Raw genomic sequence first — 27,695 nt, forward strand, 5'->3', positions numbered from 1 at the left:
TCCTGGACCCCTGTCTAGCAGGGCAGCTGACATGATGCCCAAGGTGAATTTCCTTTCTCCCATCCAGTCGTCAAGGTTCCTTTTGAAGAGGGCTAAAGAGGCACTCTGCTTAACATGTATGGGCAGTCTATTCCAGAGTATGGGGAATGTCTGGATCAGGAACCAATCCCTCCAGCATGTTTTGTTTATTATGATGACAAGGTTTAGATCCCTGGAGCATGTGGCTCTGTGGGATTGGGATTTCTTTAAGTGTAGCATGTCCAACAGCTCTGGGTTTGACATGGCCTTGTATGTCAAGAAGAGATCGCCTCTGAGTAGACAATATGCGACAGAGTATAGCTGGAGTTTTTTAAGGCGGTCAGCATATGGCATCTGCTTTAGGCCTGTGATTTTTTTAGTGAGGTATTTCTGCAGCCTTTCCAGTTGGTGCAGGTGTCTTGAGAGGTACATACCAAATGGGGCGTTGTATTCTATAATGGGTCTAATGAGGGATGAGTACAGTGGAACAATGACCTCCTTTTTTCTGGATGAAAAGCCCTTAGTGATGAGGTGTGCCACATAGAAGGATTTCCTGACTGTTGTGGTGATGTGGTTATCGAAGGTGAGACCACTGTCCACCTGTGTCCCTAAGTCTCTTATCACACTTTTGGTGTTTAGTGTACTGCCACCTATGTGGTAATTCACGGGTGCATGTTTTTTCCCAAAGGGGATAACTACAAATTTCTTGCCATTGAGCTTAAGCCCATGGCTGTAGCACCAAGCATCTGTTTCTGTAAGGCCCTTTTGTAGAGTATCTACATCATTTGGAGATTCAATAATGGCTCCCTGTTTGCAGTCATCTGTGAACCTTGTTAGCCAGAGTCCCTTAATATTGGCCTGTACATCAGAGAAGCAGATGCCAAACAAGAGTGGTCCCAGGACTGAACCCTGAGGTACTCCACTTGTCACTTGTCTGGAGCTGGATTTGGAGTCAGCTACTTTTACAGTGTGGGTTCTGTCAGTAAGCCAGTTTGCAACCCATTGAGTGATGTAGGGATTAATGCCCAGCTTAGTAAGTTTGTCTATTATTCCAGAGTGGGGGATGGTGTCAAAGGCCTTGTCGAGGTCCAGATCGGCTGTGTGGACCACCTTACACTCGTCCACGGCTCTGGAGACTGATTCGAAGAAGTCAATCAGGTTCAGGAGACAAGATCGGCCCTTCATGAACCCAAACTGGGTGGGGTCCAGTGTTTGAAGGTTGCCATTGTCTTTTTTTATAAGTTCCATGATAATACGTTCCATGGCCTTGCAGATTAGGCTCATCAGACTGATAGGGAGGTAGTTCCTGGGATCCAAGGTGGATCCCCCCTTGTGGAGTGGGATAACTGTAGCTGTGCGCCACTCAGTGGGCACAAAGCTTGAGGTGAGGCTATGATTAAACATGACACCTAAGTGAGGTGCCAGTTCATTTTGTATTCATGTAGTACACAGCCTGGGATGTCATCTGGTCCCCTGGATGCTGTATTGCAATTCAATCTACAGTATAAGTCACTAGACAAGGGAGAAATTTGCCAGTTGATGAAAGAACACAAAACTGAAAACTGTTTGCAGGAAGGAAGGCACCAAACACAAAACGTAAGAACAAGCAGCTTAATCCAAAATGAAGCGCTTTTCGTATTAGTAAATACTGTGACTTCTTCAGATCGATCTGAAGAAGTCACAGTATTTACTGTGACGAAAAGCGCTTCATTTTGAATTAAACTGCTTGTTCTTACGTTTTGTGTTTGGTGCCTTCCTTCCTTCCTGCAACCAGAAATTTACTAGTAACAAAGCTTGTAGAAACATGCAGTAATAAATGAGTAAATGAGGCTCAGATCCTGCAGTAATTTATACTTCTCCCACAATGAAACTACAAACTTATGGTAACAAACTGACTAAATAGTTAAGTTTCATAAATATCTTTTGAGGTTTTACAGTTAATTCCTATATGAAAATATACATCATTATCTTTGTAACTATACAAATCATCGACTCTCTAACTGTGCAAATTATTTTCTTTCCGACTGTGTTAATCTCTGTCTGTGTGATATATTCCCTTACTATACAGTTCCCTCTAGCTCACCTGCATATTGTGAATTTTGTTAATCATTTCTAGTAATTCACAAGCAGAATGCTGTAATGTTAGATTGCTCAACTGACACAACTTGAAACAGTAATTTGTAATATGTTTTCTTTTAAATAAACAACATAGTTGATTGGTTTCAGCTGATGTTCAGAAAAAGGCATTAATGAAATATTATACAGAGAACTTATTCACTCTTCTTTGAATGCACTAATAATGGTGATACATTTAGCAGTAAGCCTAGCTTAAATATAATATATGTATCTGTGATTTTTCATTGAAACCACTGTTGAATTTCTTAGTACTGTGAAGAAATTGTGTACACAGTTTTAACATGCAAACCAGTTGAAATTTGCCTACTGAATGGCACTTGGCATATCATTTTACTAGACAGTGCTCCCAGGCTGAGTCTGAAAAACTCTGTCTGATTCAACGCTCGACCCAGGTTAATAAATGCAAATAAAATGAAATAAAAAAATAATAAATACATAAAACTTTTTTATTTACTTCATTTACTTGAGTAAATAAGTCAGATAATCACACACAGGACATATTGAAGCATTTCTTTTTTTTTTACGATTTGCCTTTACATTTCTCTTCTATTATTGATAGATTGTAGCTTCATTGTAATGATAGATGCACTTAAGTCTTTTGCAAACTCTTTCATGTGAACACTGGGTAACACTGCTGCTCTGTAAACATTCATAGCATTTTCCAATGTCAAATGAAATTTTGACATAAGTTTGTTTCCTTGTTTGTTCTTTTTATATTGTATTCACTTCTATCCCTTAACAATGAATCATGCAAAACTGCCTTCAGCCCGAGACATAGTAAAGCCTTATTAAGTTTAATGCTATTGATGCCAGAAAAGTAATTACTAGAAAACAGAAATCAAAATCTAAACCAACTGTATTTGAAGTAATGAATATTGTAAAAGTGATAAACGAACTGGAAATGGGATCCTTAGAAAAGGAAAGGAGGAAGTTACATGGAAATAAATGGAATGTATGGAAATGATACTTGCAAAATCATGCTCAGGTGAAAAAGATTTAGGTTTAAAGGAAGGCAGGAATGTATTTGTTTATTTATGTAATGTTGGACTAAATTAGAGTTATTAAGAAAGATGCAGATGACATTGTGATCTGTAGTGAGAGTAGGGGACAGGTGGAGGACACCCTGGAGAGATGGAGATATGCTCTAGAGAGAAGAGGAATGAAGGTCAGCAGGACTAAGACAGAATATATGTGTGTGAATGAGAGGGAGGATAGAGGAATGGTGAGGATGAAAGGAGTAGAGGTGTCAAAGTGGATGAGTTTAAATACTTGGGGTCAATAGTTCAGAGTAATGGTGAGTGTGGATGAGAGGTGAAGAAGAGAGTGCAGGTAGGATGGAGTGGGTGGAGAAGAGTGTCAGGAGTGATTTGTGACAGACGAGTACCTGTAAGAGTGAAAGGGAAGATCTACAAGAGGGTAGTGAGACCAGCTATGTTATATGGGTTGGAGACAGTGGCATTGACAAAAAGGGAGGAGTTAGAGCTGGATGTGGCAGAGTTAAAGATGTTAAGATTTGCACTGGGTGTGACGAGGGTGGACAGGATTAGGAATAAGTATATTAGAGGGTCAGCCCAGGTTGGAAGGCTTGGAGACAAAGCCAGGGAGGCAAGATTACACTGGTTTGGACATGTGCTGAGGAGGGATGCTGAGGATATTGGGAAAAAGAGGATAAGGATGAAGCTACCAGGTAACAGGAAAAGAGGAAGGCCTAAGATGTGGTAAGAGAGGACATGCAAGTGGTTGGTGTGACAGAGCAAAACACAGAGGACAGGAAGAAATGGAAACAGATGATCTGCTGTGGCGACCCCTAACGGGAACAGCTGAAAGAAGATGATGATGATGATGATGATGATGATGAAGAAAGATAGCATATATGTAATGTATAATGTATATAAATGAAAAATGTTAATATGGTTTGTTTTCTTTTCTATTAATATATGTGTGTCTATGTTTTAAATGATAATTTTATAAAAGTCTTTAAAAAAGCAATGAATCATGCAAATTACCAAATTCACAATCATTAGCCCTATACCTTAATTCAACTATATACTCAACAACAGATTCCTTTGAGTACTGGCTTCCTGTGAAAAAAACAAAGGATTTATATTTGGAAAGTTCTTCTTAGGTTCACAGCACTGTTGGAGCTTTTCTTTAAAGGGAATTAAGACAGACTGCTGTTCTACAGTAAGACTAAATCCATTAATTGCATTCAAAGAATCATCACCGGCTAGGTAAAGAAACAATGTTGTACAAATTTAACAAATGAACCCATTACTTCTATTTTTTTTGCCAAATTACATTGAAGAACCAGTGCTGTTAGTAAGTGATAGAACAGAAAAGGGAGACCATAACATACAATTAGCAGCTGCTACTCAAGAGGAAATCAAAATTGTGGATGTTTCAAAAAGTCCAGGTTTCTCAATATATCTAAAAGTATGGCTGTTTTCTTTGGAATTTTGTCTTTTTCAGTTTCTGCAATTGGGCTGAGGCAAGTTGGTTTTATTCATCATTGCTTTGTTGCTTTATACCTTTTTTGGATTGTTTAATCATTAAACTATAGTAGACATTTCTACTGCATACCAACCCTGCTTTATGGGGCACAGGGCATATGAATCCTGTTCTCAGTCTTTAGAAATACAAAAAAGCTAACTAAGAAATAAAAGTACAGATAAAAATAGCAACCTTTAATTAAGAGTGATGTTATGATCCTATCTATGCAGTGTCCCATACTCCTAGAAAAATATAGCTGACTTAAGAGAATGTTTAGAATAAAACATTAAGAACTAAAACGTACCACAAGACTGATGCTTCTTGCTGCCTCCACTTATATATGAGTAGTGGGTCTATTTTTTTCTCCATGGGTCTTAAGACCATCTCAAACTTGTTTGCATCATCACAAATGGAAAAATATGGAGCCAGCTATCATAAACTCGGTTATATAAAATTATTAGATATATGAGAAAAAAGACATAACATCAGATTGTGCTTGTGTGACTTCATGTTATCAAGTCTTAATATGAATATTTTTTTAATATTAATTATTTAAGTGAAAAACTGAACACATCTTGATGACTACATTGGAATTTGTAGTCTGTTAATAAATCAATAGATATGTGTCCTAAGAAAACCAAGAATGTCTCTTCTGGTGGTATTTATGTAGCACTGCCAATGGCTTTGTATTTAGAAGGATGGAAAAGAACAGGTTTTGAAAATACCATTGTTAGGTTTCATAAATGATGCTGCCTGCAGGTACAGAACCATGGTAGGTGGTTTCTCAAGCCAGCCACAAATACTTATGAACCATTCCAAGGGAGAGGTATATGATTTGCCATGTGCTCTCTACAAATGCCTGAGGAAAGTGATTTGTGCAGGTAAGCTATTCATAAAGCCACTGAGCTGTGTAAATCACTACCACCAGCTGAGGTAATTAACTTGGTCAGAAGCTTGTGTTGACCAATTATTTTCAATGGATGACATCCCCATTAGAGGTAAGTGTTGGTGAGTTTAATGAACAGGTAATGTTGGGGAATGTTCATGTACGTACATGTGTAGCTGCATGTGTGGGTGGATGCAGTGGTGTCTAGTGAGTGTGTGTGTGTGTGTGTGTGTGTGTGTGTGTGTGTGTGTGTGTGTGTGTGTGTGTGTGTGTGTGTGTGTGCCTTGGCTGTTGCTGTAAGAGGATTAGTTAGGGGATAGGTAAGGTAAGTGTGTGTGTGTGCATGTGTATGGGGAAAAAGTGAGTGTGCCCATGAATGTAATCAGGTGAATGGGATGTGTTTGATGCACAGCAATTGTGTTTGTGTGTATGGTGGTGGTGGGGGGGGGGTTGTGGCTGCCATACATAAACTCCCCTTGACTAATGAACAAATGCTGTACTACCGAGTGAAGACATTAGACACTAGGGGCTGTTAAATATTACAACATCACTTCATGGTTAATAGAACAACAGGCTTTACAGCATGAAAGAAGTAAGGGAGGGATACAAGGCCACTCTTGAATAATATCCAAATCTTCTTACAAAGGTAATAGAACATGAATTCTGAAGCATGAAGCATCTTAGAAATGAGAAGAACTAAGAAATTGTAATGTCTGCCATTAATGACTGACTGCAGTAGTCCATGACTTGCAAGTGTCATGCGCTATACTTCCAGACAATGCTGGGTGGGTTACACTAGATGACATCGAGGTACGTTTCTAGATATTACTGTAATCTACTTAAAGAGCTAATAGAGCAAAAGGTCCTGTATCACAGTGCATTTTATAAATAATGAGAGGATTGATAGTCATGTCTGGAATTACTGACTGACTGTAATCATTTATGATTTAATAGGGATGGGGAAATAAGAGGCAACATCAGTGACATACTGTTAAGTCAGGGAAAGCAGAGAGAGTTCAGGGGTATGGCAGTGTGTTCACATGTCTGTAAGTGTGTGTGTGTGTGTGTGTGTGTGTGTGTGTGTGTCTAGTGGACTGAATGGGGGATACATGTGCCAACATGGTGTTTGAAATGGTTTACTATCAAAAGATTGAAAGTCATATGATCTAAAGTTCATATGGTCGACAGATATAGTCGACACATGAATATTAAGTAGTTAATTTGGTTGACAGTTCATTTGGTCGACATTCTGTCAACATTATTTTGACAACAGGCAAGGATTTCCCTTGTCAGCACTGTTGTGTGACCTCTGAGTTGTAATATATAAGTAGCAGGGGGTGTGGGGGGTGCAGATCCCCACAGGGAGGTGCAGGGGGGTGCAGCACCCCTGCATAAACACTAGTGTTATTTGCATGTGTCTGTCAACATTTGAATCAGTGTCGCCTTTCACAAGGTCAGCAGAGAAGGTCTTGTTTCATTTGCTGTAATCACCGAGTGATTCAGATACATGCAAATCAGATGATAATAGGGTCTTAAGTCTTTGTTGATAATGCTACTCTAAATCACTGGTTTCCATGGTCATGCTAAAATTCCCTTTTTGCCACAGCCTTACCACTTATGTCCGGTCTGTTTCTGAATGCTGGCCCAAATATATATTTTGTACACTACAAACAGATCTTTAAAAAATGAATCACAAGCCATAATTTATTGCTATTATTAACAGCAATATTGATTTATGGTTATTAAAAAAAATGAAATTCCATTTCTCTGAAAGGAAGTTCTCAGAATTATAATCGGGATTGTTAGGTCTAATTTCATTTTTTTTTAAACATCTTTATTGAATTATCACTCATGACATAGGCAAATTTACATTTATATTAAAGTAATTAAACTGTATTAACAAGTTCATGTTTACAAACATTATACTTCACATATAATGCTATATATGATATATCCTAAGCTACACTACATAAATTATTCAATTAATGCCCTTTTTTTTAACAAGAAACATCTTTATTTATCTGCCACTTTGACTTCTAGTAAGGACTGCTCATCAGTCAAACAATGGGGCTCAGTCCCAACAGTTACTTGAACCGAAAACTCTGGGAAGGAGGTAAGGCAGCATGAATTAATGTCCAAACAAGAGACAGTCAGATAATGGTCTGTGAGAGTGAAACATTGTAAATCTGCCTAGTAATGGAACACTGTGTCCTCATTTGGGGCCAAACAAATTAGATGCTTTAAAACAAAACGAACAAGTAAAAAATGCTCTTTTTGGAAGCAGACCCTTAAATGCTAACCAAAGCATTTATAAACAGCTCTGCAAGGAATAGTTTGAGAACACAAACTCTACTGGCCATGTATCAATTTGCAGTGGCAGATTGATATTTTGAGGAGAAAGACAACACTGGGAAGTGCAACAGAGAACGAGGAGTCTAACGGACATTAACAGTAATATTTAAAATGGTTTGGTGTTCTTTTAATGATTTTTGGTGAGCTACAGCTTTACATATTTTATGATTGGTGTTTAACAATTATACTTAACAGTTTGTAGCTTCCACCTTCATCTGACGTGAGAGCTGTTTGGTAATTGGACTCTTCTTTCACGGTTTAAAATGTGATGATATAGACTGACCATATTAGAACTTGAAGAGGTAGATTGTGTTACTTAGGTAAAAGATCATATTGCGTGGTGCAACGAGGAACGAGGAGTTTAGGGAATGGCAACAGCAATATTCTGAACTGTGTAGTGTGTCCCTTTAAGATCTTTCAGAGAGCCGCAGACTTTATACGACTTTAATTTGATGTTAAAAAATTATGTTTAAAAGGTTGTGGCTTCAAAGTGTGTTCTAAAATAAGCCAAATGGTAATCAGAATATTTTTTTCCTTTTTTTGAATTGGTGTCATAGATTGATCATATCATAATTTGTAGTTGTAGTATTGAAGAGATGTAATAGACTCCATATTCATATGTGTTTGATGTACATAGTTTTTTCAGTTTTGTAAGATTCATATAATTGTTTTAAATGCTTGCCATCCTATGAAATGATTCACTGATAATATTTTATAGCTGCATTATCTAAGTGGTTTAGAAAGATATATTTTGTGACATATCTTGTGTGTCTATATTACATAGTCGAAGCTTTAGGTAATCGAGTACCTAAAGCTCGACACCAAAACAGTGAAAGCTGTAAACATTGAATGGCCACTTCTGCAAATTCTTAAGTACGGAAAGAATTCTTTGGCCGAAGGAAAAAAAAAATTCAAACCCTAATCGAGTAGGAGGCTTTGCCTCCCACCCTCCCCCATGTGGGGGACTTTGCCCCCAACACCCCCCTAACTAAATATACCAACTCTGATATCGCTCTACAGTGGAGAAAAGTTAGATTCCCGATAACGGCTAAACAAATTCTTTCCCTATGAAAGAATTTGCGGAAGTGGCTGTTTGATGTTTACAGCTTTCGCGTTTTGGTGTTTACCTTTAGGTATTCGATTACCTAAAGTTTCGATCACCTAATATAGACCCATATCTTGTGATATTATTATTTCAGTGCATATCCACTTCAATGTCATCACTGTCTGTAACCTTTAACTTTTTACTTTTCACATGGTCCCTAATCTTCTACGTCCTACACCTAACCTCTCCACAAAATACCCATTTCAAATACCATCCTTCAGCCACTACATCCTATCAAACTTAATATCCTACCAGTCTCTCTAACATATTCCGCAGTCTATATACCACATACATAAAACTGCTCAAAACAAAAAATTCTTCCCACTCTACTTAAACTCTACTCTAACAACAATCCAACCTTAGCTGCATATTATCCTTCAAGAACAAAAATAAAACAGGTACCCAATCCTCTGCCATCCCCAAACTCTATACTATCCCAGTGTGGGGACATACACCCCAACTCTGACCGAAACCCTAGCTATCCTGTCCCCCAACCCATACAAATCACTAAATGTCACAACTATTAACCTCCATATCATCCAGAACAAAGTACCTGAATTCTATTCCTGGATATCCCACAACAAGCCAACATTATAGCCGCCACTGAGACATGGCTAAAGCCTTATTAAAGATACAGAATTCCTACCCCCCAGGCTTTGTATGTCTTAGATCTGACCGATCATGTAAAAAAGGTAGAGGAGGGTGTTATATCCTAACTCCTTCTCCATAATACCATATACTAAGCCAATCCCACAATTTTCATTTGCTGAAATATTAGTATCCTTTTTAGAATAAACAATTGCAAAAGCATATGCATTATTGTGTTATACATTCCACCCAGAAATAACATTCCTATCTTAGAGGATGGGCATCAAACAGTATAGAAAATGAAACTATCATTTTAGGAGATGTCAGTATTAATTGGCTAGTCCGATCCCATCAAAATCCACCAATATCAACCTATATACCTTCACACAACTAATCAATGACATAACTAGACCAAACAAAAACAGCAGTAGTGGCTCTATATTGGATTGGATTTTAGTGTCTAACCCAAATAAAACTGCATATATGGGAATGCTCGCAAATAGCTTAAGAGATCACTTTCCTGCCTTCATATTTCAAAAAAAACACTTCATCATTTCATAGGCACCATTATAAACATACTAGACACCTTTCCCATTTCAGTCCCACAGCATGTAATGACTGCCTTCAGTGTATCATTTGGAATATATTGAAATCCCTTCCCCTAGATGACACTGTTGAATTCTTTAACTCAACATTTCTCAAGGTCATAAACAACCAAGCATCATTCATTCTATGGAGGGTGAAAACTAGTCATGCCACCTGGCTCACAACACATACCAAACACCTTATGACTGCTAGGGATAAAGCTTGGAAACACTGGCAAAAAGGCAAAAACATCTCTGACCTGACAACCTACAAACAGCTACATAATCAAGTGAAGCGGCTAGTCATAAAAGACAAAAAAATATCACTATCTTACACTACAAAACCACCATAAACAAAACCCTAAAAAGTTCTGGAGCTCCATCAATTCCCTACTAAACCCAGGGTCAAACAACAACCCATGCCAAAACTCTGACAAAACACCCACATAGATAGCTACACTCTTTAACTCATACTATTGCCAATTTAATTGCTACCTTTCCTCCACATCCACCCTCTCTCCAAATCCATGTTCCCCCATCCACCAACTTCTCTCTCTCACCTGTCAACACAATAAAAAAACTGCTTCAAAAGCTCAAACCTTGCTCTAACACCCCAGACTACCTCCCTCCCAAGTTCCTACAAATTGCTGCCAATTCCATAACCTACCCCATCAGTATACTTATTAACAGAACCATTCTAGAATCCTACATACCGCCTATTTGGAAAAAGACCTACATTCTGCCTCTACATAAAGGTGGCACTAATACAAACTTCTCCAACTTCCGCCCCATTGCTATCTCTCACCTATCTCTAAGATTCTAGAAAAATGCATCCACGCCCAACTTCTTCACTGTTGCCTCACAACCACTTCCTTTCTCTCACCAAGCATGGATTTCAACCAAGTCATAGCACTACTATGGCTATCATATCATTCTCTGACACAGTCAACCAGGCCCGAGATGAGAGAAAAATAGTCTTCTCTCTTTTTCTAGATCTCTCCAAGGCCTTCGATACGGTCTCTCACTCTCTCCTTATCACTAAACTGGTTGGCATAGGCATCTCACTCCCATCCCTAGAGTGGTTGTCAAATAACTTCTCTAACAGGCAACAATCAACCAAATGGCATACTTTTTTCTCCTTTCCTGGACACAACTACAGGTGTTTCACAGGGATCCATATTAGGGCCTCTTTTGTTCAGCATCTTTATCAATAATTTCCACACCTCTCTTACCCAAAGTTCTGTCATCCAGTACGCAGATGATTCTACAATCATCTGTGCTGCCAACTCACCATAAGACCTTCTACTACTAAACCAAGATGCCCTCGCTACCACAAAATTATGGATGTCCAATAACCATCTCACCCTAAACACCAGTAAAACTAAACTGGTTCTTTTTCAATCCAAGAAATCCACTACATTAAACAAGGAAAATTTTACCATCCAATCCCAAAATAGAACTATAATTGAAGTAGTACCATATACTAAACTGTTAGGCGTCATCATAGATGCAAATTTGAAATTTGACATGTACACTCAAACCAATATTAAAAAAAAACACACCAAAAACTGTGCTCTCTTTATAGACATAAATACTTCCTCAACTACTCTGCTAAACTGCCTCTTGTCTCTTCCTTTCTTCTGCCATCACTTCTTTATGGTGCACCTCTCCTGACCAATATATAGGGCTCCCTAAAACACAAACTAGCTTCTTGCTACAATAAAATCACAAAATTTGTAGCAAATGCCAACTATTCTTCTCACCACTGCTCTTCACCATCATCTGACACTCATTCAGCTAACCACTGCACAAATGTATTTATAAACCTACCAACTGTCCTTCCTTGTCCTCTCTACTCACACAATATCATCCAAATAGACCTCTCAGATCCCACAACCAGCTGTTCCTAAATGTAGTGACACCTACACACACAGCTGGACAAATGCGCTACTCCTTCACTGTAGCTAAACCATGGAGTAGTCTCCCATCTTCAATAAGGTCTATCAGCAGTACCCCTCTCTTTAAGAAGTCACTGAAACAACATCTTGCCTCACTATGGCAATGCAACTGCACCAAGGCTGTAGTTTCTATAACCTTAACTTCCTCTCCACCTGCTTCCTTCCTTCTCTGTCTCATTTCTGTCTTACTCTATATATCCCAACACACGTATGCTATCAACCTTGATTGAATCTCTTTTTTATTCTCTCACGCAATACTACTACTTATCCTTTAACTACTCTTATAAACTGACCACTTCTAAATATGCTGTCTTTTTTTGTAGTGAACTACTGTATGTTTCATGTATTGCACATTAGTCTACATTGGTTTTCTATAGATCCACAATTGGTTCTCAGGAGGTACCACCTTCTGGTTCTCCACATATGGTACCTTGTACTATGCTGTACATGTACATTGTCTGACAGGGTACTACTGTATAGTGATCAGACTGTACTATCTTTTAGTTCTCCACTGTATGGCGCTGTATTGAATTTGTACTATGCTTCACATTTGTAATGTTTATGTTTATTGTTTGGCACATATTATACTATATATGTACTGTGTAATACTTACACTTTGTTTATAGAGCTTTTCTCCCCGGGCCTCCACTGAAAATGGGTTCATCTTGGCTCAGTGGACTATCCCGGTAAACAAATGTAAATAAAAAAATAAATAGTAAATACTAAACCATGACTTACCACATAGGTAATCATACATTTATATAAATGAAATCAAACCACGCCAACACAATCCTAGTTGCAAGCATTTTACATCACAAACCATGCTGACACACTCCCCACACTCCCAGTTTCAAACATTATACATCACTTATAATCTACCCAATCATTACGGTCAAAGATTACATAGCTCATTTGTCTAATTTCGGATTATAATTATCATTTTTTTATAATTTTAGTACAACTTACTTTAAAATGATTTCTGAATAGAAACCACTATTAAAGCAAATAGCCAGTTTAACAAAAAAGAAATAGAAGAAGAAAATGCAAGACAGTGAATGAGTGTTTTGGAATAAAGTGTCAATTCCATTAAATCTTGTGTTTGCCAGTTCTCAGACATATCACATTTTTAACTTCAATAATCAAGTGTCCTTGACTGTCGAACTGATATCCATATGAAAAATGAGACTTACAAGTCAGAAAGTAACAGGCTGATAATTAGCAAGGAAACTATCTATATTCATGAAACTGAGTAAGAAATGTTAAGAATTATAAGCACTGGAAATAAATAAGATGTCTTAAAAGCATTCAGGGAATGGCCATTTATCCTAAAGGAAAGAACTAAAAATCATGGTCTGTAAAATGTTTTCCAAAAGATAAATAATACAGTATTAAAATAATGTAATATTATATCGTGATCAGAACTGCAAAAAGTATGTTTATCCAGGCAGTAAGAAATAATAAACCAAACCTATTAATTATCTGGTCATAGAGGAATGCAAGAAATAGCCTTCTTGGTTTATGACAATCACTGGTTGCCAAACTGCACCAGTCTATTGAAGATTGTATTAAACAGTGTTTAATCTGACTATACTGTAGATGTATGAAAGAAAAATGAAGTTATGCCAGCTATGGGGAATTGTAAGGTGGCTTAGGATAACTTCCCCAGTTCTATGAAGACTGAAAAGTGGTGCATGGGAATTGTTATATATGTTCTCTGAAAGGGTGAATCCATGCAAACAATCAAAGATTTCACATGAAAATTGTTGAGGAAGTTTTTTTTAATGAACGTATTGCTCCATCTTATTTTCTTTGTTTGCTGGTGAATATTTAGATCCATTGTTCTGTTAACTGTGGAAGTATTCATTTTGTGGAGATACAAAAGCTCCAGGACCACTGGGTCCCTAAGGCTTTGAAGGTAAAACATAGACCTCCACTCCATAGGTCTCAACCTCTTCAGAGGCCATTGTGGAACACAAACCCTAACAATGTGTGACAAACAGTAAAAATGTGGAACACCCTTTTTCCGCACTGTGTGAAAACGCACCATTTCCATGGGGCCTGGTTGAAGTAGGTCTTTTGCCAAACATATTACGTTAACAAATACCATACATTTGTTAAGATTCAATAAGATACACGTCAATAAATAGTTAGCAGAAATCATTGATAAAATGCAATATACTCAGTAGAAAATAATTGCACAACAATATTCAAGTGCTCTTTAGCACCTGCTTTTCCAACCCCTTTCATATATTCTCCCAACTAAAAAAGTTAACTCATCCAATAAGGGACATCATAGCAGAAATGTTTAAAATATTGCTGCCATGACAGAATAAGCGAATGTGAATTAATATACACTTTTTGAAATAAAGGCAGTCTATAATTATTTAGTAAATTTAATGCACCACCTTTTCTCCAAAAGTGACCAGCCCAGCTCTCAAAGAATCAGGGACAAATCCAGAAATAATTAGGGGACTCTTAGTATCTTGACACATTGAGAGAATAGAAAATGTGAACAGAGAATCGCTCTTATAAACTTAGCAAGTTGCTTAAATAAGTGAATTTGTCAACATGCATTTTTCTGAAGGATATGAAGTCTATGTCAGACTTTTAATATTCAGTAATTTGCCAGAAAACCACAGATTTTATGAGCAACAGACCAAAAGGCAAGCATCTGGACATTCTGCAAAAATCTGTAACTCCAATCTTGTCTGAGACAAAGTATAATCAATCCTACACCCTGCACATTCAGCCACTTACCTCAGGCCAGTAAGGGAACAAAGCATCTGCAGCTCCAGGTTCAGCAGTCCACATCCCCCAAATGCAATCAGGGAGAAAAAAAATAAATCATCCAAAGTAGAAGTATAGCTCCCAGCAACAGCAGCACCACCATGACCATCCCAATTCCCGAACCAAGTAAAACAAATTGCAGCCCTGTGCCCTCAGGTTAGTGGCGCAGTGTACAGTCAAAACTGTACCTGATGAAATGTACTTCCACAGCAACTTCCGTTCAGCTGGTACCTCCCTGTCCAGTCTCTGTACCCCATCCCTCTTACCCATGATCTTAACAAATGGACTGCATGAATGTTCAAACAGTTCAGTAATTACAGGATAGTGTGCATTCAGAAGAAAACGGCCGTAACTCTCAACGTGTTGTTCTTTTCAGCACTGTACAATATTGTTTTTGAAAGCATTGCAGAGGCACGAAAACTAGTAGTGGCACGTGATTGGCTATGTTTTCTGCCTCCTGATTGGCTGTCTTTGCATCAGGAACATATGCTTGATTGGCTTGTATACTGCAATGTTGATTGGCTTTAATTGCAGTATACAAGCCAGTCAAAAATTGTAAAGCAGAGCCACCACTGTTCAAAGCGGAACTGTGGAACAGTGGGTTACATCGATCCCAAATGCAGAGCATTCCACACAATCCAGAGCACTTGGCTGCCCAGCTCTACTTAGTGAATAAAGGGACAGTGCTTAGTCTTTTCTGGTAGATTAGTGTTTTTAAGCCAATAATATTCTTAGTTTGAAACCTCTGGAGTCCTTCTAGTTGTTTGATACATCTAGCAAGATACATACCAAAGGGGCATTCTGTTCAATATTTTGCCTAATCAATGCTAAATATAATGGGACAATGACCTCTTTGGAGCTGGAAGCTATAGCCTTGACAATCAGCTGCACTACGTGGTAGGACTTTATGATTACTGTTGCTACATGATGATCAAAGGAGAAGGAATTATCTACCCAAATACTAATCATTCTGGAGTGGGTTATTGTCTATGTCATATACTGGGGGGAGGGAGAGTTTACCAAATGTGACAATGTTACACTTTTCAGCATTTAATTTAAGCCTTTTATAAGCACACCAGTTGCTTTACAAGTTTAAGTTCTTATTGCAGACTTTGATGTCAGAGGGTGATTTGACAGTGACTCCCAGTTTACAGTCATCTGTGGACTTGGTTATTTAGAAGTCTTGTTTTGTGGTCCCAGCACTATGCCTTATGGTACATCACTGGCTACCTTCATGCTGTCTGACGAGGAACTCACTACCCGCACCATATGGCTTCTGTCCCTTAGCTAATTTACAATCCATCTTATCACATACGGATCCATTTGTAATGCACTGAGCTTACTAACTATCCTAGAAAAGGGTATAATATCAAGGGCTTTGGCCTGGTCAAGGTATACCTTATATTCAGTGTGACTGTTGTCTACAGCTTTTCATACTCTTTCAAAGGTGTTAAACAGATTCATTAGACAGGATCTATCCTTAACAAAACCAAACTGCTGGTCTAGCCTTATGCTATTTCTAATGTCATACTTAATTGGGTCAGGTAGAATATGCTCCATGACTTTGCATTTCAGCCTCACCAGGCTAATGGGTCTGTAGTTCCTGGGATCAGTGGTGGGGTCATGCTTGTAGAGTGACATTGCCTTTGCTGAGTGTCAAACTTCAGGAACTCACTAGTGGCCAGTGGCTAGCAGAATTTAAACAGGGGAAGGAGTGGCTGGGCCAGGGCTTGCTTGGTACTGTTTATTAAACATCCATGTATATTATCTGGTCCCATGAGGAACATATTGTTAGACTTTGAGAACACATTTACTACATTATCTTTTTGATGATGTTAGGGGGAGTCTGAGATTTTTGGTGATAAGTGAGCATTGAATAGGCATTTCTGAAGTGAAGTTGCCACTGAATTTGTTAAAAAGTCTGTTTGTAATATCCCTCAGGTCAGAGTAGGTGATGCCATCTTGAATAAGTTCCAAACAATTTTGGGTGTCGTTTTTTAGTTAACTAAAGAAGGATGTGGAGTTGGCCTCAAGCACAGTGAGATTCAGACATTCTGAAATACTGACTATAATGAAAATGCCAATTGCACAACTAAATTAATTTCTTTATCTGTTTCATTGTAAAAGCGAGTTCAGATTAAACAATTCACAGAAAAGGAAATTTATGTAAATAATACAGATTTCTTGCCATCAGTTTATCTAAAGATTTGATGGCATTGTTCAGTATCATAGAAAATGTGGACAAAAGGGTCCCGTGTAAATTTTCCCACACACTGGATACTGAGACTCCAACTGGATCAGTCTGTGGAAAGTAGCAAATAAAGATGTAATTATAAATGCATGATCAAGAATGAAAAAGGTCATACATTTATTTGTATCCTTAGTGATTAGCTGAAGAAGTGCATAAATTAAAATTTAAGTCAGCTTTTTTTTCAGATTTGTTGATATATCTTGAATATGGACAACCTGCACACAATGTATTTAATTAGTGGAATTCAGCACTTTCAGTAATCTGGGATGCTAATACTACAAAAAATGTGATATTGGCTTAACATTCACACCACAATACCTTGTATTTAACAAATGGCACAGAGTCAAGAAGAAAGCTTTGGGAATGATATTACTTTGAAGTGTGTATTTCAGATAATATAAATTACAAGAAACAAAATTAATTTCACTACAACAGCATTGTGATCTTTGATCTAGTGATTTCTAGATATCCTAAACTTAGATTTTAACATTTGACATAGTCAACCATGCAGAGAGCAGAGCTCCTAATAAAGCAACTATTTCATTAAACTTACAACTACCTGATATGAAAAAGAAATAGCATGCAAAAGTAACTTAATGAGGCTACAGAAGTTGTTTAAAGCATAACAAATAACTATCATATGCACAAAGCTTTACAAAGCAAGGTGGTCTTACAAATTTTCACTCAAATCAGAAAAAAATAAATTATTTCCTTCTTAGCTAGAATGCATCAGCTGAAACCAAGGTTGATGGTGCTCATCAAATCATTGAGCTTTACTACATGATAGGCAAGCAAAACAATCTATTGTACAACTTATTTATAACCTAATATATATGTATGCATGCATACCAACCTAAGTTAACATATAGATTTCAATGATTAATTTTTTGTCAGGGAGGTCACTTGACTGCTGAACATTTTGGCTGCTTAATGCCACAGATTTATTGTGAATTTATCTCATAAGTCTCTTCATTTAAATGTAACTATGAAACAACATGGTATACAACTGTGCTAGTGCATAAAGGAATGATTTTGAGAAATATAAGCAAAAAATAACGTAGGGAGGAAAAGTTGGGCAGTATCCCGACACATGGAGGGGTTAAAAACTAACATTGCTGCCCTGTAACTGGAGGTAGGGAAAGCCAGTACTAGCAGCATTAGAGCTACTAAACCATTTGCTAGCAGCAAAGACAAGAGTGGTAATGCGAGGATATAAGGTCAAAGTAGCAAATGAGTATGCCTCTCGGATATAAATTAAGAGACATAAAGCTAGTTGTAGCTGGATGGCATATTAGAGAGCTAAAGCAGTTGACCAGGGAGCACATCTATTTGCAGTAAAAATAATATGGAAGGGCATTGTGTTCTGGGACAAAACAGAAGAGGAAGTCATTCACATATGATTTACTGCATGGGAAAACCAGATTTGGTCTGTGGAGTGGGATAACAGGCCAACAAATGTAAGCTGAAGGTGATTCCCAGATTTACTACAAGAAATGGAAATATACAAAGGGATTCAAAATGAAAGAAGAGGACAGACAAGAAGATGGTAAACAAAATGAGGGACAATTGGAGTTGCAATTGCTGTATGAATGACCAGACACATTTTTTTAAAAAAGTTTTCCAGAAATGACATGTTTAACTTGAAATTTGGAAAGATTTTAACAGGTGGATAAAGTTATAATTATGATTAGAAAGAAAAGTACATGAAGGATTGCAGAAAAATGGGAAAAGAAATGATGAATGCCATACAGAGAGCCTATCATATGCAAAGATATGCAAAATATGTTTCACAAGAAAAATGCTCATTTGTAGTAACTGTTTTTTATAAGTATGCATAAGTGATACAAGCCTCTTGAAAAACAGTTTGGAGAATGGAACAGAAATGAAAACTATAAGAAATGGTATATTGGGGGAATAAGAAGGGTCAAAAGAAGATAAAGAGCATTCACAGGCCAATGTCTGAGGGACAAGAAGGGTTCTTATTGTAATCATACTAGGTTAATGTTATAAAGTAATAAAGTAAGTGAATATACAGTATACAAATATGTAATACAAAGGTGTAATGAAAAATGAATACATTAAATGCTGAGTAAGGTAAAACAGTCTAAATTTATGTGTGAATAACAATATGGTGTGATATGTCATTAGTGGGAACTGAGCAAACTGTTATAAATGGGGAAAAATGGTATAGAAATACTAAAGTCTATACATTTTTATCTGTGACTGATTTTGATGCTATGTGGGAAACAATCACAAGGATATAGATGTCCTGCAGGATAGAGGAGAAAAGTAGTGAAAAAAGGAAAGTGCATGTGTACAAATGGTGAAGGGTTATCATAGGATGACCCAAGGGCTGTCTAGGCCTAGATCTAGAGGATCCTTAAGGAGACTCAAAGTAAGGGGGGAATGTGAGGGGGAATGTGAGGGAAATGACATAAAATGTAGGAGGCATCAATCATCTGATAAAGAGAAAGTGAGTTCTTCAGAAGATTAAAGGGAAAAGAGGATGTTGATATAATTTTTATTCTAGAGTTAAAGTTAAATAGGCAGTAACCTAACAAAAGATCAATAAGGAAGGATATAAGAAGATGGAATGGAGCTTTAGAAAAGAAAAAAAAGAGGGGATGACCTTTTTAGCAGAATAGATAAAGGATAGCAGGAAAAAAAGAAGAAATTAATGGTTCAAGAAGGTAGATGGATGGTATAGGGAGTTATGTGAAATAGTACAACATGTATTTTATATCACAAGTACAGACGATGTACAGATCTTTAGTCAGTGGTTAAAGGAACTGGAAAAGTTAAAGAAGTAGAAGAAATGATGATTACTGGTTTATATTTCAATGTGTTTCACAACCCAAAAACAGACAGATTGCTTGAAAGCAAAGAGTTTCATAATAAAAAGCAAAATAGTGCTAGAACTGGCCATGGAATATCTGGAAATACTGAATGCTTAGCAAGAACTAAAACCAGGTATAAGTCATTCTTTTTTGAGAAATGAGGATAAAACACTGCAAGAGGTATATGGCATTCCAAAAAGACCAAGTACCAGATAAAAATAATGCTGCAGAGCCTCTGCAATTGGAAAACCAAATAATTTTACCAGACAATTTGTTCCACACCATAAATTAGCCACCAAGGACTGGCAGAAAACACCACTTTTATTAAAAATATAAGATTGATTTAGTACTTTCATTCTATGAACCTGGAATTTCTTCAGAATATTGAACCTTGTTACATCATTTCCTTAAATAACCAGTTCTTAAAGGCATAGTATCTAAATAATCATACTCATTGATCAGGTTCAAACATTAAACTGTATCTCCAAACTCTGAAAGCTAAAAAAAATAGAGTAGCACATATATCCCTCATTCTTAAAAAAAACTGTGAAAATTAAGTTTAAAAATATGTGCAAGGTTAAAAAAATGTGTATGTATAAACAGCATTTAAATTAATTAATAATTACTTTTTAAAACGATTTTTTTAAGAAAAGATCCACTCAGTGAATACACAACATCAAGAATATATGTTTAGATTAGAAAAAAACATCACAAAATAAGTTAGATAAATACTATAAATAAATAAATAAGGTAAATAGATGAATGAATAAAAATCAGCCGGAGTGTCTTTCAAATAATAAACCTTCAAATATAATATGCACTTAGAATTTAGCTGCCTGCAGTCTTAACAGAGGGTTAATGGGTGCCAACCCTGGTAGATTAATAGAATCTAATTTTAGTTGGCATAACAGTTCTTTAAATTCTATTCTTGTCTCCTAATCACCATCTCTTGCTTTTTTCCACTTTTTCAAGTATACCAAATTTGTACACATATGTTACTTTGCAAATAACTGAGTGCATTCTTTGTATTCCTAATCATAATTTCATACATGTGTTCATAAATCCTTCATTGCAAGGTGCATTTGGTTTTCCCAATATAAATACTTGCACAACTTGTGCATATATATATCCCCCCCTTTTTTTTTATAATTTATTTTTCTTTTTTTTTTTTTTTTTTTTTCTTGTATTTGTCTTGTACAATATTGTTTTTGACTAACATGTAGGCACATTGTTTCCATGTACCACATTCACTAGTCCCAAATCATGTGGGGATAGCCCCTTGGTTGTAATTATTATGTTCCAAATAGTCGTTTAAGATTAGCTGCCATTTTAAATACAAATGATGGTTTTGATCCTAAGATATCTAGTAATGAAGAACAAACCATTAAAATATTCCTGTTTTTGTTAATAATATATTTAATTCTATTTGCACATTCTTTGGATTCCAAGAAAAAGAGCTGCGTCATAATTCATCATGGATAATACTGTGGTGTTAATTTTTCTTATTGCATTATCCAGCTTATCATCTAACCTAACCCCAAGCAGTAGTTTATATTTGTTTCCCTATTTCTTTTTAACTGAGTCACTACTACCTCTTATAACCTTAAGAAGATAACCTCCCTCAAAAAACATATTTTCTAATTTCTTAAACTCATCATGTACATCCCTTTTATTTGCAGCCATCCAGGACACACAAATAAATTGTCCTTTAATTAGACTTTTTGTGACTCATAGGATAAAGACAGTTATAAAGTAAATATGAGTTACTAAATGTGGGTTTTCCATAAATGTTAGAACTAAACCCCTTACCAACAGCCATAATACACATATCCAAGTACTTCATAGTGCAATTATTATAATGCTATGTAAATTTAAAAAAAAAGTAGTAGTACCATTTAAATAGTCCACAAATTCCTTAACAGTTACATCTGGACCCTCCCATAATACAAAAATATCATCAAAGTATCTCAAATATACTTTATAAAATGTATGCGTAGGCTTTCTCCCATGAAAGTAAAACTAAGTTTGAATATATTGGGGTGCAAACTGCTCCCATTGCCAATACCCTTAACTGTTAAATAATCCAGCTTTAAAATAGATAAAATTATTATCTAAACAAATAGACATAAAATCAAAGAGTAACTACATTTCCTGAGAAGACAGAAAGGAACACAAAATCAAGCTTTCATGACAAACATTCCAGTCCTTCACCTCACAGAATTGTAGTGAACAAGTCTATCACATCTATCATCAGGAAACCAATGTTTTCTGACAATACTGAATAAATTAATATATTTAAAAAAAAATAACATGAATCTTTAAGTAGGTGGGTTTTAGTATTAAATACTGTTTTCAATTTTCTATTAATAAACATGGCTAGAAAATATGTTTTTTGAGCCGCTAGCTGATACAATCAGTCTATACTTTAAATTATAAATACCTTTATGAATTCTGGGAATTCCCAAAAAATGTTGGAATTATTTTTTTACCATTAAAATATGCACATTTCTTCATTAATTATTCCATCCAAAAGTAAGTCCTCCATAAATAAATAAATATTGTTTTATGCAATATTAATTTTGTTTCATGACAAAGGAATATAAGTATCTGTGCCATATAACATTTCTAAAATAGCTGCTGAATATTCCAGAGCATTTACTATGACCATACCATCTCTTTGTCAGGTTTCATTATCTGTAGCAATCTATCATTTCTTAAAGAATCAAGCGCATTCTTTTCTGAGGGTTTTAAATTAAATTTTCTAATATGTTTATTCTCTACACCTAGTTTATAATAATCACTATAAGATGCCTTTTTAAATATAAATATTACTGGATGCCTCACAGGATTGAAAGCAGTATTCATTTTAATTGAAACTTTAGGCTGTCAGGTACCTCACCGTGCACAGTGTTACTAAAACACACCTCCAAATTCAATTTCAGGGTGAATAATTTTAATTCCAATAAAAAATCCTACACATTAAAAGATGTAGCAGGTACAAGTTTATAGTCTGTAGAAAAATAAATGAAAATAGTCCAACGTCACAGAAATGTGACTGCAGTTAAAGATAGTATATCCCTAGTATGTGATCACAATATCATCCAAGTCTGGAACAGTTACCATTTCCTGTCCTTATTTCTCCTGTTTCCTTTGCATTTCTTGCTTTAATATGATGAAATGAGAATAAACAGGTGAGAAGACTAGGTAGGCTATTGATAGACAAGGTTACAATGGATAATAGGAGTGTGCTGTTGACAGAGCATATCTGACTATTTCACAGTTAGCATAGACTGGGAAGGAAGTACCAGTTATACAACAGGATAGAGGTAGTACCTTGGCTAGTGGCAGAAACATGAACATGTAGAATGGATGCAGCAGATGGTGTAAGATGTTCTAGATTTAGACATCTAGACAAAAGGAAAGAGAAAAGTAGGAATAAGGGAATGTGATAGCATAAAAGCAGCTTGGAGAAGAAAATAATGAGAAGGGAAGAAGACATTAGTGATGAATAAAATTGAGAAATGATTAAAGAAACTATAGTGTGAAGGCAATAGACAGGAATTGACAGGAGAAGAGGAAGAGAATTTATGTACTGAAATGAAAATTGAGCTGAAAAACCTTGAAAGTGATAAAAATGAAAGGGAAATAAAAAGAAGGGAGATGCATGGTGGGTTAAAAGGTAAATGGAGACTAAGCTATTAATATTAAGGATTAAAGACTAAAGGGGAAGCTTGGATAGGACTGATACAGTCAGAAAAAGATCAGTTGATAAAAAAGTAGCACTGAAACAAGGATTTTGACTCCGACATAAGGGGGATTTGGAAATTATTGATTGAAGGGAAAAAAAGAATTGAAAAATGGATACAAAAAAGGGAGGTAATGGAAACCATAAGATATCTTAGAAGTTGAAAGCTGGGCGGACTGGATGACTCCCCAGTAAATATCTATAAGAGAGTGGGATTGTAGGTGAGTGATAATTTGGTAAAAGTATATAATGGGATCATAGAAGGAGGTGAAGAAATGAGAGGAGAGGAAATAAAGAATAATAGAAGACACAAATATCATGATTTTATATGACTAGAAAGGTAGTTAGGAAAATATGTGCATTTATATATTGATATCATTGTGTTATGTGGATGTGAAATCTTCACAAGAACGTTTAACAGTGAGATTTGAAAAGGTTTTACTAGGAATAAAAGAAGAAGAACATATGGGCTTTGTAAAAGAGAGGTCCCTGACAGATTATTGATGTGCATTATTAAATTTGTGGGCTAGGCTGAATGGTATGGCAAAGGGAAGGCACAAATAGTTCTGATGGATGTACAACAGGATTTTGACTGTGTATCCTGAAAATGTATGCATAAGGTAATAGAGCAGATAGGGGGAATATGAGATGGACTGAGGGAATAGCTGCCATGTACAGGCCCCTCCAAATGAATTATTTTATAAATGGGGGATTGGGAGTAGTCATATTGTTAGATGTGTGTGGGAAAAGTTTATACATTGCGTGGAATGATTTGTCTAGTAAGGTGCATGATTTCAACACATTTATTTTATTTGAGGAGAAATATTCAAATAAAACCCCAAGAAAAATAGATAAGAGAGTTTCAGCACGTATTTCAGCAGGTATATGACATATTTGTATGGAGAACAAAAAAGGTGTGAATAGTAAATGATAAATTGTGACCAACTTGAAAGATGAGAGGAAGAGCAGTAGAGTTGAAAAGCTGTATACAGTAACAAAGCTGGATCAGAGATTAAGGGGGTGTTAATTGAAAGGGATTTGGTGGGATAAGGGTTATAATTGGAAATACGCATGTGGTCCAAGAAACTGAACAAAGGATGTGGTAGAGAACAGTTTTCTTAGAATAAAACATATAAAGGCTATGTGGGCAGAAAGATAATTACATAAGCTATAGTAAATAGCAAGGAAGTTTTGGAAATTGAAAGAGAGAATTGTTAATGTAGTGAAGGATTTGAAAGGAGAAGCTGGTGAAAGTTATGACCCTTTTGAAGCTATTCAGTGTAAATATGGAGTAGGAGAAGGGAATTGGTTATTTTACAGAAGGCTTCTTCTGAAAATTAATGGGGAAGATGCATGCAGAACTGAAAAGGTAGGATGTACAATGAAAGGTAAAGGGAATTATAACGGGAGAAGCCAAAGGAAATGGGAAAAATATTGAGGTTGGAAAAAGAAACACAAAGGAAAGACATAGAGAATATAAAAGAGTTTGGGAGAAATAACAGTCCAAATAGCAGTGAAAAGTGTGAGGAAAGCATGGAAAAAGTCTAGAGAGTGGGAGGAAGACCATCTCTGGAAAGAATTTTTGGGCATGATGAAGTTATTGAGTAAGGTAGGTCCAGTTGGAGATATTTATGCTAGATTAGTGCACAGATGGTACAGAAAGATAGGTGCATTCAGATATCTTGCCTCTGGTTGTGCATATGGCAGATGGAGACAGTTACATATGTGGTGGATATGTTAGGAAATTAAACAGCATTGGGAAATGGCTGGAAGAACCTGGGTGAGATATTTCGGAGGGAAATTCCAGATTCATGGCATTTTGTATGTTAGGAGATGAGAACACAAGAAAGAAGTGGTCTAATGAAGACATTTTGTAAATTGTAGGTAGCAGCGAGGGGAAGATAGGATGAATATAGCAAGAGCATGGAAGAAAAGAAACATAATGGAATATAAAAAGGGGGCAATTGGGTGAATGAATAAGTTAGGTCAAGATAATTAAATGTGAATGGACAGCTGATGTAAGAACTTGGAGAAGAAATGGGGAGCACAACAAAAGTGGACACAGATGAAGTGAAAATGGATGAAGAAAATAGTAGTGACCATAAACAGAAAGAATAGTTAATGGATAATATGTACATGAGGGAAACAATGGAAGATACAGTAGGTTCATAGATTCATAGGTTCATACTAGGCTATCTGCCCTAGGCATTTTATAGCCTAGCTAATGTGTTTGTGTTTTATTTCCCCACCATTTTTTATTTTTTTTGCTATGCCCTTTTTCTCGTAGTATATATACTGTGCCTGTGTCTAACAACAAGTGATACCCACCAGTAAACCTAAACCTCTCCATCCCCATCATCAATCATCCTCTTGAAGAGAGGAGGAGATGACTCTGCCTGCCTGACTGGAACCTGGACTTATTCCAGAGTGAGAGAACAGGTGCCTCTTATGAGTCTGTCTGTCCCTCCAGCATGTCTTATTTTTTTTTCAGGTCTCGTTCAAGTCTCGTGATGGTTTGGATTTTTGGGCAGCATGTCATGGTGCAGCATGTCCATGGGGCATGATGGGACATGGCTTTGCTGTCAGTACAGCCAACAGGCGGTATGCCACTGAGTGAGCTGGGGTTTCTTTAATTTTTTTACTTGAGCAATTATTTGCATCTTTTGATCCTTTGGTACTTTGGGTTGGTGGTGGTACTTTTTGGTGTCTGTTGCTGCAGGTGTGGTGTAAGGTGGTACTGTACATTGGGCTCAATGAGGGCATGATGATGAGGAGGATGATGACCTCCCTGATCTAGATGTGTCCCTGATCTGATTAGGTGGGCTTTCATGAATGTTTATTTATAAAATTGCTTTCTCTAACCACTCAAATGTGGGCTTGAAATCAGAGATTGCTATCAATTTGGGTTTCCAATTTAATCTTCTGTATTACCACCTACCTTACCATTTTGGTATTTTTGCCAACCTTTTGTTTTGCAAAGGATGACTATTTACTTTTTGGCATTTGCCTGGCCAGTGGGCTCTGGCACAGTTGTCTGAGTTCTATGAGGCCCCAGTGTGCTGTGGAGTGTCAGCTGGGCACCCAGTTTGCAGTCATCTTTGCAGTCATCCAACCACAGTCCTCAGTGGGGCCTGTACTGTGGCGGCCCTTACCGAAATATATATACCGAACAAGAGAGATGTGGCCCTGTGGCCTTTCACCACTACACCACTTAACTGGGGTTGACATGGCTCCAGCAATTATCCATTTTCTTTGCTGAGCTTGTATTTGCAAATTTTGCCAATGGGGTAGGGCTTTAGCTTATATTTAATGAGCTGCCTCTATAATGTGTGGAGGCTAGCTCAGTGATCTTAATCAAAGGCTTTGTGCAGGTATTGTTCTCTTCCACCCTCTAGTTCCAGGCCAATCAAGTGGCCAACCAGGATCAACCAGGTTTAATCAACCAGATCTGCTGCTTAAGCCGAACTGGGTAGGAGTCAGTGATCCATGGTCCCCAATATCTGATCCTTTCTATATATGAGGTCCATGATGAAATCCTCCCCTTATGGCCGATAGTTTCCAGGCTCCTGGAGGCACCTTGCATATGGACGAGGGTGTGGCTTTATGATGTTGAGTGTGGAGCACCATTGCTGTTAACTAAAGTTTATATCCATTAGTAATAGTAAGTTAGATTGAACAGTAGTTTTATATTTATCTTTATGCTGTAGGGGGGCTTGTGTCAGGATGCCCGGGGATACAGCCTCCTTGATAGATGCTGGTGTTTTGTCTTTTGTGAGATGTCGCTGGGATAGAGCATCTGGCGGATAGATGGGTTTTTGCTTTGGAGGGAGGAGGGGTTGCTTCCCTTTTGGTGGGGGAGGGGGTTGGCAATGTCTGTGGGTTTCTGTGGGTTTTGAAAGTGGGGACTAGTTCTGAGCATATATTTTTTTTTGACTAACTTCCTAACATAACTAAAAAG

The sequence above is a fragment of the Protopterus annectens genome, chromosome 8.part0 (assembly GCF_019279795.1).
Source record: "Protopterus annectens isolate FY-2018-M chromosome 8.part0, PAN1.0, whole genome shotgun sequence".
NCBI lineage: Eukaryota > Metazoa > Chordata > Ceratodontiformes > Protopteridae > Protopterus > Protopterus annectens.